The following is an 11,651-nucleotide window of genomic DNA, read 5'->3' on the forward strand; positions in this document are numbered from 1 at the left end:
TTACAAATCTCGGTAGCAAACCCCCATGCTAGATATCAAAAAAAAATAATTAAGTCACTATTTGGGATTGAAAGGAAATTAAGATGAAATGTAGTTTTGTTTCTGTAATTTCAGTAGGAAACCCTTGCTTTAGATCTAGTTTGCAAAAAATGTTGTTATATTTTGTATAATTGTATTTTACCAATAATTTATTGCCTATTGATAAGAATATTGTAATATACAGTAATTCTAGTAGAGGTTTTAGAAGTTGGTGTTATTTAGAGTTAATTTATCTAGAACGAGTTTATGTGACCCTAAAAATTTGTTGTAAACTAAAACTTTTTGCCTTACTACTGATTTATAGACAATGCAGTTATGTATTGAAAATGTTGTTATATTTTTATATATTTTGAAGTTAAGTTACTAAAAATGAAATTGTATTGGAGTGATTGAAAGAATCAAAGTGCGATGGAAATCAAATTTTAGCCCTACCAGGTTGAATTATATGATTGAACAGTAAGCTCAATATTGTCAAAAAGTTCAAGATTTAACTCTTGGTTGCCTGAAACTTTGTTGTTCAAGATGTTCTATAATGATAGATGTCATAAGTAAACAATATTTAGAGTTGGTTTACAAGAAATGCAATTCTTTTATGGCCCTATTCATGTATCTCCTGAGCAAATAAAATTTAATTTCATCAATTGACTATGTAGACATATTTGTTTAGTTAATTTAAGACATCTTCAGTGTATAACATTTTACTAGATTCAAGTTTGATATTTGATTGACAAACAGAGGAATAAGACAATTCTACAATTATCAATATTTCACTTGTTTACTATTTGTTGTATGACAACCATTTTTTGTTTATTAATTCCATCCAATGACTACATTTTAAGTTATTTCCATTATGAGGGAGCACAATTTATTTTATATATGTATATAATCTATACATATACTTATGAGTATTATATATGTCTATATATGTATTTGCATATGAATATGCGTGTATTATTGACAGGGAAGGCAACCTCCTTTATATAAATCCAAATAATAATAAACAACTAGCTTAAGTTAAACAAAGAAATATATGGGGCAAAATTTGACACATCAGCCAAAACCATGTCATTCACAATTCTAATGTTTGCTTGGATCAACATGTTGACTTTTATGCTGGGGCCATAAACTAAGATAAGTATTGCCTTACTATTGCAACATCCATCCATTTCATATAGTCATAGCTGCCATTGATTTGAAAGTAATGTTGTCATTGACCACATACAAACTAAAGAAAAAATAAAACTCTAAAATAATTAGACTTAAAAGGATTAATGCTCAACTTACAAGAATCCAAACAGTGGAGAAAGCATAAAAGTACATATACTCGACCCACTTTATAATTGCAGCATCCTTACAGTGCATTTTCCAAATGGGAGCTCTATGACATGGTAACAACGTTCATCAAATTACAATTAAAAAGTGAATATATTAGAATATATAAGTACTACTAAGTTAGAAGGATCAAAATGTGAATATACAGAAGGCGCTAAAATTGTTTGAAAAAAATGCACAAGAGATGAAGATTTAATCAATGTAAGATGCATGTAATTTCAATTTCCTCGAGGATGTAAATGCACTAAAAAATGTATAATAGGTTGTATTTTAGGGTTGTTCACATTAGAGGGTGTTTTGAGGGTGAAGGGAATAGATTTATAGTGTTGTTGATTAGGACAATTTGATTTAGACTATTGTAGTCAATAGCTTTATATGCAAAATATTTGGAGGTTTTGAGAATGTTGAACCTTAAAAATTCATTCTAGTTGTTAATTTTGTTGAGATGGGGAGAATCGCTTTGTCTTGGGTGGGGACATTCTAGAATCTTGATATTGGTTTAAATATGAGTTGACTATAGGTTCTTTATGCACCAAATTTCTATAGAGATCTTCCCATTCTAGACCATCTTGATGCACAGTTGCAGATTTGATAGGATTCTGTTGGTTGGAGAGGGAGACTTCCACCATTAACTTCTATGCTTTTCTTAATGTCCATACCATGTTCCCAAGGTGCCATTTTACCACAACTTGGAAGAAGGCTAAAGAAGTAGTGAAATGTTTCCGTATAGCTACCATTACCAATTCCATTTTTTTACAAGTTTGAACATTGGATATTTAATATATCCATTTACTGCATATCCCACATTCATGGATTTCCATGAGACATCACTTTAAAGCAAGAATAATGTGCCTTGTCTATTCTTCTATATTTTGCATATGTATCTAACAGCTACCATTACCAATTCTATTATTTTTCAAGTTTGAACAACGTATATTTAATATATCCATTTACTGCATATCCCACAATCATGGATTTCCATGAGATGACATCACTTTGAAGAATAATGTGCCTTGTCTATTCTTATGTATTTTGCATATGTATCTATCATTGAATTTCCAACAATAAAAATTATTTGATGATAATAGTCTTCTCATCATACTTTGATGGATGTCCATGACCTACTCTAGAGCTCCCATTTTGGCATGGGGGGAAGATGCCAAAAAAGGTTGCATAATTTGACTTTATAATATCAATTTAATTTTCTTGAAAGTTTTTGAAGTGTTTTCAGAAAATCTAAATTTTGAAAATGCAGTTTCCATTTTGGCCTACCCAAGGAGAATGTTGACCAAAATGGTCTCATTTTTCAAAGAAAACTAAATCAATGATCTTGGCTGCAGAGAAAATAGCTAGCAGTTTAGAGTTGACCATTGTAAATAGAGGATACTTTCTACTAGAGCTTTGTGGTTCTCTTAAATACTCAGCAAAGCAACCCAAGGAGTGACTGATCTAGGTACTTGGCAAAGAAAGACATTGTGGACCATGTTTTATGTTTAGTGGAGTTGATCATATTTTACTCCTCCAATATGTTTACGTGCAAAATGCTTCACAAATTTTGTGGTTTAGATGGTATCCCTTGTCTACAATTGATTATGAGAAATTGATGTTATAGATAATAATATGTCCTTGAATCATAGCCATACTTTTCTAAATATATTTTGGCATCAATGACAAGGTCATTTTTGTAAAAATTAAAGAGTGATTAGTCAATATATAATGCTCATCCCTTGCAATTTACCTTCTCCACTTAACTTTCTGGAAAAAAACAACCAAATCTCAGTGAGGGAACATACTATATGTTGTATGGGAAGATAGGGAGACCATGAGTTTAATTTAGGAAACTGGTTCATGCATTTTTTTTCCAAAGACTAGATGGATTTAAGGGTGGGATACCAATCTTGTTTTAGTGGAATCATGAAATGGTATTAGTGCATTTGCAATATTGGATATCAATGACTATTCAATGATGGAAATTCTAGATTTTGCAAGTGAATGAACATGAATTTTAGAATACAGTTATATTCATGTGCAACCAAATCCCCTGATTTGTTGATAAAAATGATTATTATTCTACTTTTTTGGCAAACTATTGTACAAGATGCTGAGAGAATGGATCACAAACAACAGTTGGAGTTGGATGAAGTGAAGAGAGTGGGTAGAGCCCTATAGGATGGGGCATGTATATATGCTTTTTTTTTGAATATATACATTGTGGATGTACATTCTTATTTGGTGTGTGGCTTAGGGTCAGAGGATGTACTAAATGAATATATGAATGCCATTGAATGGGCATGTTGTACCGATGGGCTAGGTGGTTGTGTTTGTGCTGCAACTGAGTGTTGTTAGGAAGTCATCCCAAAAAGATTGGTGCCACAAATTGTTCTGCTCAAATGCAATGAGGGTTATAGTGTTCTTCATGTGTAATTGATGGTGCTTTTGCACATATTTTTTGTGGTTTCAAGGGGTAGGCATACTTTTCCTGCACATATTTTCTTTCAAGCTTGGATAAGCATGGGGTGATTGCGTGAGAGGAAGGAATATTTTTGGTCATTGACTGCATGACTATTCTTGTGATGTTGAAAAAGGCATGGAGAAGAAGAAGATGATGAAGAAATTATAGAGCAGGATAAGGATCTTCTTTTGAAAAAGTGCACTATTTGATGTTATTATTATCATTTTTATGATTGCTGATTAATGATTGCTGGTGGGAGTTTGTAACTAGTGCTACTGGAGATTGACAGGGTAGGCAGGTGGGTAGGGCTGTTGATCTCAGATCTTGTTGTCCTTAGTGGTCAAGATGGATAGCATTATTATTATTTGTGCATGTATGTACAAAGTTTATATATATGTATAGACATGTATGTATGTATATATTTATGCATATATGTATGTATATATGTATGTTTGTATACACATGCTTGCATGTATCTAGTGTTAAATAGAATCTTGTGAATACATATGTGCAAACATGTATGTACAATATATACACACATATGCATGTATATTTATATGGGCATGCATGTTGTATGCATATATATGTGCATTCATACATATATGGATGCAAAATGTGGAAGCATGCAGAAGGCATGGGAACTTTTTGACTGATTGCCTCAAAGAAATGTAGTATGATGACATGTCATGATTACAAGATATTTGGTCTCAAAGGCAAACATGACAACCTTTACCAGCATCTAGCCTTCCTATGTTGAAATGGGAGCTTTGGAATAGGTTATAGACATCCATCAAAGTACAAAGGATAGAGGCATTTTGTGAGATGTTGAAGTTCAAATTGCCTTGGTAGACTAATGCAAACTGTGGAAGCATAGACAAGGCATGTGAATTATTTGAGGCACATGCTTACATGTGCGCAGATACACATATGAAACTAAGTTCAAAATGGAGATGAAATATTATTTATTTTTACACACACTCCTTTGGATGATATTTGCATACATTTGTAAGGAAAAATAAACTGCTTGTATAAAATAAAATTATCTAGGCTAATCAAATAAATAGAGCATTAAATGAAATTTCTATAGGATAATAAAATGAATAAAACATTGGAAAAAACAACTAATTTAGATATATGATCTATGAATTAAATACTAAAGTTAAATGTGGAATGTATTTGAACATTTAATCTTTATCTCACTTTAGTGTCTGTGCACTTATATGAACGTGTGTTTGCAAGGGAAAATAAACCAGTTACATAAATATCTATGCCATTTAGGTAAGTAGAGTGTTTATTAAATAAATGCCTTAATTAAATAATTAAGGAATATATCATTCACAATGCTGGATTTTTAGGGCTTGTTAAGTTTATTTCCTTAGTACATTCAAATTGAAAGTTTACCTATGGGAGTGCAGACTGAAACTAAATTTGTTATGTTGATTTGAATTTTGAACTATACTTGAGGTTGTTAGATGATTTTCTTAGATCCTTTGAACCGAGTTAACTTTTCTTTAGTTCCTCTATATAAGTGGATAATTGACCTTCACAATTGTGAAACTTTATTTAATGTATGCATATGAATTGTAGGTAACAAAAATGATTTGAGAGAATTTTAACTATTGGAATTGCTCACATCTATCTTTTTAAATTTGAATTTTGTATGGAAATTGTAGTGTTTACAATCACTTTTGGAGCATGTAATAAATCATGAGGGTTACATGCTTAGTCAGCCACCTTAATTGGATCAATTATTTGGCTTTGGAACAATGGTTGAAGACAAGCAACAAGCTTGCAATGGATGATGTCATGGTGTATTAATTCTCTATGATAAATATTCTTCAAATACTCCAATGATTTCTAGGTTAATCCTCTTTTTGTATAGCAACAAGCATTCACTTTGAGTGTAATTATTCTAAATTCCCTTTTAGGATCATGATGTGCTATTTTTATAACATTTGATCTATTGAAATAAGTTAAACTGAGCTATTTTACATAGAATTATGGTCATATAAATCATTCTCATTAACCTTTACTTTTGTGATCTATGTGTATAGATACACGTAATTGGATTGGCTTGTTCATAATAAAGATAGGAACAAGTATTGCATATGTTGGTGGATTAAGGCAATTTTATTATGCTTTTCTCTATTGGCACTCTGTAGCTGCTTTCATCATCTAGGGAATGCCAATTCTAATTGACCAGGTTTTGAAATTTTTTAACTCCTTGTGCTTTTCTTTGGAGATCTATAAAATTAATTTTCATTTTCTTTTCATCATTGATAAAGTTGGTATATCATATAGCTTAATTGAGATGGTATTATTTTTTTGAGTACGTGTTATGATAGTTTTTTGACTTATCCACTGCAATTGACAATTTTCCTTGACATAATTTAGTTTTATATGGAAAATAATATGAGAATAAGTTGGAGGGAGGGAAGCATTGACATTTCTCTATGTGTGTTAATGCAAATGCACATTCATGTATGCTTGTAGTTGTTTCTACCTATTTGGCTGAAAATGATTGTGAATCACTATCATTTTCCAAGTGGTTTGTATATATTTGAAAGTGTTGGAGAAGTAGATGGAGGAGCAAGATATCTAAAGTTTAAAATGCTCCACACCTTTTGCTAGAGTTTATGATCATTTGTTTGTGACTAGCTAGACTATAATTAATTGTGTTCTTGCATCAGTGTTGGAAGACAAATTATACCAATCTTGGATTGGGAAGCAGCAAATTTTAGTGTGAAAGCACTTGTATTTGTTCTTATTGGGTCAATGGATTCATTTCCTATTTTTTTGCTACCTTCTGCACCTTCAATGTGGCTAGCTGGAATGACATTTGGATATAGCATTAGATTCCTGATAATAATGGGAGGAACCAGCATTTGCATATCCTTGCCTTACTTCATTGGGTCTGCCTTTCACAACAAAATACATGTAAATTTTTGTCCATCATCTTGTGGTTCCATGTTGATAAAATTTAGTTGATTGAATTTGTAAGATATCTTAATTGTCAATATCTCTTTTCTAACACAAAAATGGCTTGAAAGGTTAACATTAACATGCTCACACCATCCCACTCCCTCATTGTGCTACTATAGAATTCCTATCAGCATTAACTAGCACCTACACTAACTAATCATCATCTATCCTTGACTAATTAGTATCTCCACTAGGTGTTGAGTGGCTTCCAATTTTGAGCTGGAGGCTTGATTAGTGAGCTTCTAGGTTGGATTCCTAAGGGTCCCTTAGTGTTGTAGGATCCTTCTCATCCCTTGTTATGATTATTTAATTAGTTGATTGGAATGAGATGTGATTTTAAAAGGTAAATGAACTTGAATGCTTAATCATTGTAAGAATTTGTAATTTGGGTTTAAAACGAACATCTATGGGATTAATTGAGTGGGTTAGTGGCTTGGGAACCTTTAAAAATGTTGAAGTCTTTTTCTTGTGTTATGTTCACATGATTGCACACCTTGTTCCTTATATTATGTTTATGCTTGTTGAAATTGGGTTTTATAATGTATTGCACTTTAATTTAACAAAACAAAATTATTCAGTGCATGTTTAATCCATGTTTTCCGTGGGTTCCTGGGAAGGGTATTATAGCATATAAACTAGATCATATATTGACCCCTTATTCCTAATAGAATTCAGTCATGACATTATGCCAATCAAAATTTTATTTGTACATAGGTTGTAGCATAATTTGATGTTGCATGATGCTCGCTTGCTATATAATATGATTTGTTTCCTATGATGAATATAGATGATATAAGTTCCTTTCTGGTATCTTCCCTTTTGATGGATACCAATTATAAACGATAATTTTGGTCCTTCCATTGAGAGTTGTGTCTCTACCTTAATAGTTTGTATCTTTTGGTTGAAGAGTGGTTGACTTTTTTTTTATCATACTTTAAACTTATTACTAATTGATTCGTTAGTTGTCTCCTTAGGCAGTGAATAGATGTTATAGTGGATGTCAATAACTCTCAGTCAATCACATCCTTCCTTTATAACTATTAATTATTGTTTTAATCCAAGGTGGCGATTCTGGGAATTGTAAGTTTATATAGATTTTGTCTTTGGGATTCTTCTTTCATATTAGTCGAAGTTTAAGACACATAACCTCCCATCATACTTATGTCAAAAAATATTACATCCTCTACATAGCAAGAGAGATTCCATAGATCATGTAAAGCCTTGTTTGAGCTGTCATTCAAATTTATAGATCCGTGCTGTAAAAATTAAAGGCACAAATATGTATGGAAATGCTAATTTTGAATTTAATCACAAGCTAATGACTTTACAATAAAGAAGCTTACGTGTCAAGATGACTAAACCAGAGAGACTCTAATTCTTGGGGATCTAGCCTCAAAGTGTTGCATTGATAAAGACCAACTACAAAAAATAGAATTGCATGGACTGCATCAACCTACATTAATAAAAATGTCATAAATCTTTATCGTATATAAATAATTATATCTATTTATACATAGGTTGAGGATGCTAGGCATTCTTACATTTTGTACTAATAGTTAAATTATCCTAATTTCTACCTTTGTAGATCAAACAATATGCATAATTAGCTGTTGGAATATTTTTTCCCTCTCAACATTTTGATTTTGACACTATTACATTTGCTTGCAGATCCATAGGGCAAGACAATTTTATGAGAATTTGGTTCCAAGCTATACAATATATGACATTGAATGTCCAGACCACTCATTTAGGAAGTTTATTAGTGATGGCAACTATCTTATATGTTTCAGCAGGAGTTATCAAGAAATGATAGTATATAGACATCGTTGGTTAAGTTATTGTTACAAGGGTGAGGATTGTGAATGTAATGATCTCCCCCAAAAGGAAAATAATTTTGAGAGTTACTTTTCTCATCTATATTCCATTCCTCTTACTTCTAGCAATGAATTTATCTGCAAAGAATTCTTTCTTTACATGGAAAATCACCAGTTTGGTATAGTTTCTACATCAACTGCTCCAAAAGCTAGAGCAATGGTTTTAGTAGACTGTGGTGTTGTTTGCATTGATGAATTTGACAAGATGAGTGATCAAGACCGTGTGTTTATACATGTGGTTATGGAGCAATAGACAGTAACAACCACTGTCACCTTAGACCACTCTCAATGCCGGCTTCATCTTGAATTGGACTTCAACTTGAATTCATTACTTTATCTTAAAATATAATGTTTCCCTCAAGGTTCAAATTCCACAAGAGAGCTGGAAATGCTCCTTACAGAAGTCAATTTCAGCTTAGAGCTAGAAATGAGCAAACAAATTTACATAAACCTTCCACATTTTGCCTATAAAATCTTCACCTCTTTGTTGAACTATGAAAATTTCCTGTTTCCCTTTTTAAAAGTTGAACTGTAAACTCAAAATTTGTTGTTTTAACTTCAAATCTCTATACTTTAAATTTTCCTCTTATTCCTTAGGTGGATTCTAGTGATGGAGCTGGAAATGGTTGAGGAGAAAGACCAGGATTTCATACACAAGCTTGAAATGAAATACTAAGGTCAGAAATTGGACAAAGAGCTAGAAGTGGGCTCTCAAGGAGGTTGGAATTTAGAAGGGGAGCTAGAAATGCTTCTTAGCTTGACTAGATTTTAGGAAATGAGCTAGAAATGTGGAAGGTTTTTGCCTAAGACATACATTTATCTAGAACTTAACTTGATTTTTCAATTGAATGTGCAAGAATCCTTAAGAATTCCCTTGTTCTATATAAGATTCTTAAACACTTTTGTCTTTAAAATTTGCATCTTTCTATCCCACTTGACTTACAAACTAAAGGAATTTCCACCGCTACTCATGCTTTTAGTTTTACTTGGTTCATGATTTCTACATTTCCATGACCCACCTTGATGACTCTCTTGTCAATGTCTCCATGACACTTTGTGGGAAACTTTTTAACAACTTCCTTGGTGATTTTCTTGATTCTTTCTACCATTTTCTTCCAATCCTCGATGAATCTTAGATCGTGGGTTAATGACTCACTCACTTCCTAAGGAGAGGACCTAGAGGCCAAAGCAAGGCCAAAGCAACTACCACAACTAAGCCTAAAATGACCATACCACTAAGCAAGCGAGGGGGTCCCCATTTGCAATGGGGAAATATATGAAAAGGTCACAACACTACTATTATACACACACCCATTTAGAGTGGCCTTTTTTTGTTTCTACCTTTTTCTAGGCTCTTTCCTTACCTTTCTATTTATTGTTGTATTGGTTTAGCAATTGATCTTCTCAGGTTCACCTTATGCTTCAATTAAGCCCACTTTTTTTTCTGTTCTCTTTGCCCCATGGCTATAGCTATTTTTCTTCATTCCCTTGTTAATGTACCTGCTATACATTCCACTTCTTTTAATCTATTTCTAGTTATTTATGCTAGACATTGGTATAATTTCTTTCTTTAGTTAGCATTGGCAATATTTGAGTTTTCTCATTTAACATGATGCAAATCAATGGTTCTGACTTATTTTTTATTAAAGCAATTTCCTGAACCAACTATCATCTATATTTTTCTTGTGCATCTCAAGCAAGAGGATTTTATCACATGCTTAGTGTGAGGATGTTGATGTAGTAAGAATAAGATAAAGCTCTCTATTTGGTAGTTAATGTCAAACATGGTGTTGGGGTGTAAGGAAGTAATAAGGTGTGAACATTGGGAGAGATATGTTGGATAATGTAGATTATGTCAAGTGTTAATTCTTTACATCTGTATGCAATTTTCCTTTTTTCTTTAATGACATGTATGGTTGTAGCTTTCACTATATAAGTCTGGAGCTTAATTGTTTTTAACAGTACATAAGAGACAACACATATAACAAATGCTTGGGTAATAAACTTGTCTTTGGAATGAGTTTTATTGTTGCTTATTTCACACTGATGCACACCCAAATCATTTCTAATTTTGTAGTAACAAGCAATTTTATGTAGTTTGGTGATGGTTAAGCCTATCAATTGAATAATTATTTTTCTTTTTTAATCTGTAGCTAACATTCTAGCAAAGCATCAGCCTCCAGTGACAGATGTACAAGGTACACATGGTGCTTCTCAAAGATCTAAATAGGCCTCAATAGTATGTAAAATTTGCATATTAGAACTAGTGATGTAAATACTATCTTTCCATATGTAGGCTCAATATAGGCTCCATCTTGATCCTATTGTTGAAGAGGTAAAGAAGCTTTGTGGCCAATACTGCAAGAATGCTAAATTAGAGTGGGTTCTTTTCCATTATAATGGACATGGAGTTCCAAAGCCCATAGAAAATGGGGAAATGTAGCTGTTTAACAAGGTTACATTTAATGTTAATTGCTTAGTAGAACATAATTCAGTATCTCTTATAATCTTGTTAGGTGGCTGAAGGATTTTTTTTGAGTGCTGGATTACACACAATACATTCCCCTATCAGTTTATGAATTATAATAATGGCTTGGGACACCCTCAATTTATGTGTTTGATTGTTCTATTGCTAGTATGATAGTGAATGCTTTTCTGGAGATAAGTTTTACTCAATAAATTGTGAAGCGCATGGAATCTTCTACGATTAATCCAAATAGATACATATGCCCCTTTATAAGTTAATTGTTTGTTTAAGTACATATAATATATTTCTTGACAGTGTCTTTGGTTGATGTGTAGCATCAAGACTGGGATTCTAGTATTTCTTCTGCAGTCACAATGAAGGATTGTATATTACTTATAGCTTGTGGAGTAGATGAGATTCTTCCTCAGAGTGCTGAATTTCTAGCTGATATCTTCACTTCATGTCTCACAACACCTATTAAAATTGCATTGCAATGGTATTATCC

This window comes from Cupressus sempervirens, chromosome 6 (genome assembly GCF_028749045.1).
Source record: "Cupressus sempervirens isolate cs-2001-9-10 chromosome 6, ASM2874904v1, whole genome shotgun sequence".
Lineage (NCBI taxonomy): Eukaryota > Viridiplantae > Streptophyta > Pinopsida > Cupressales > Cupressaceae > Cupressus > Cupressus sempervirens.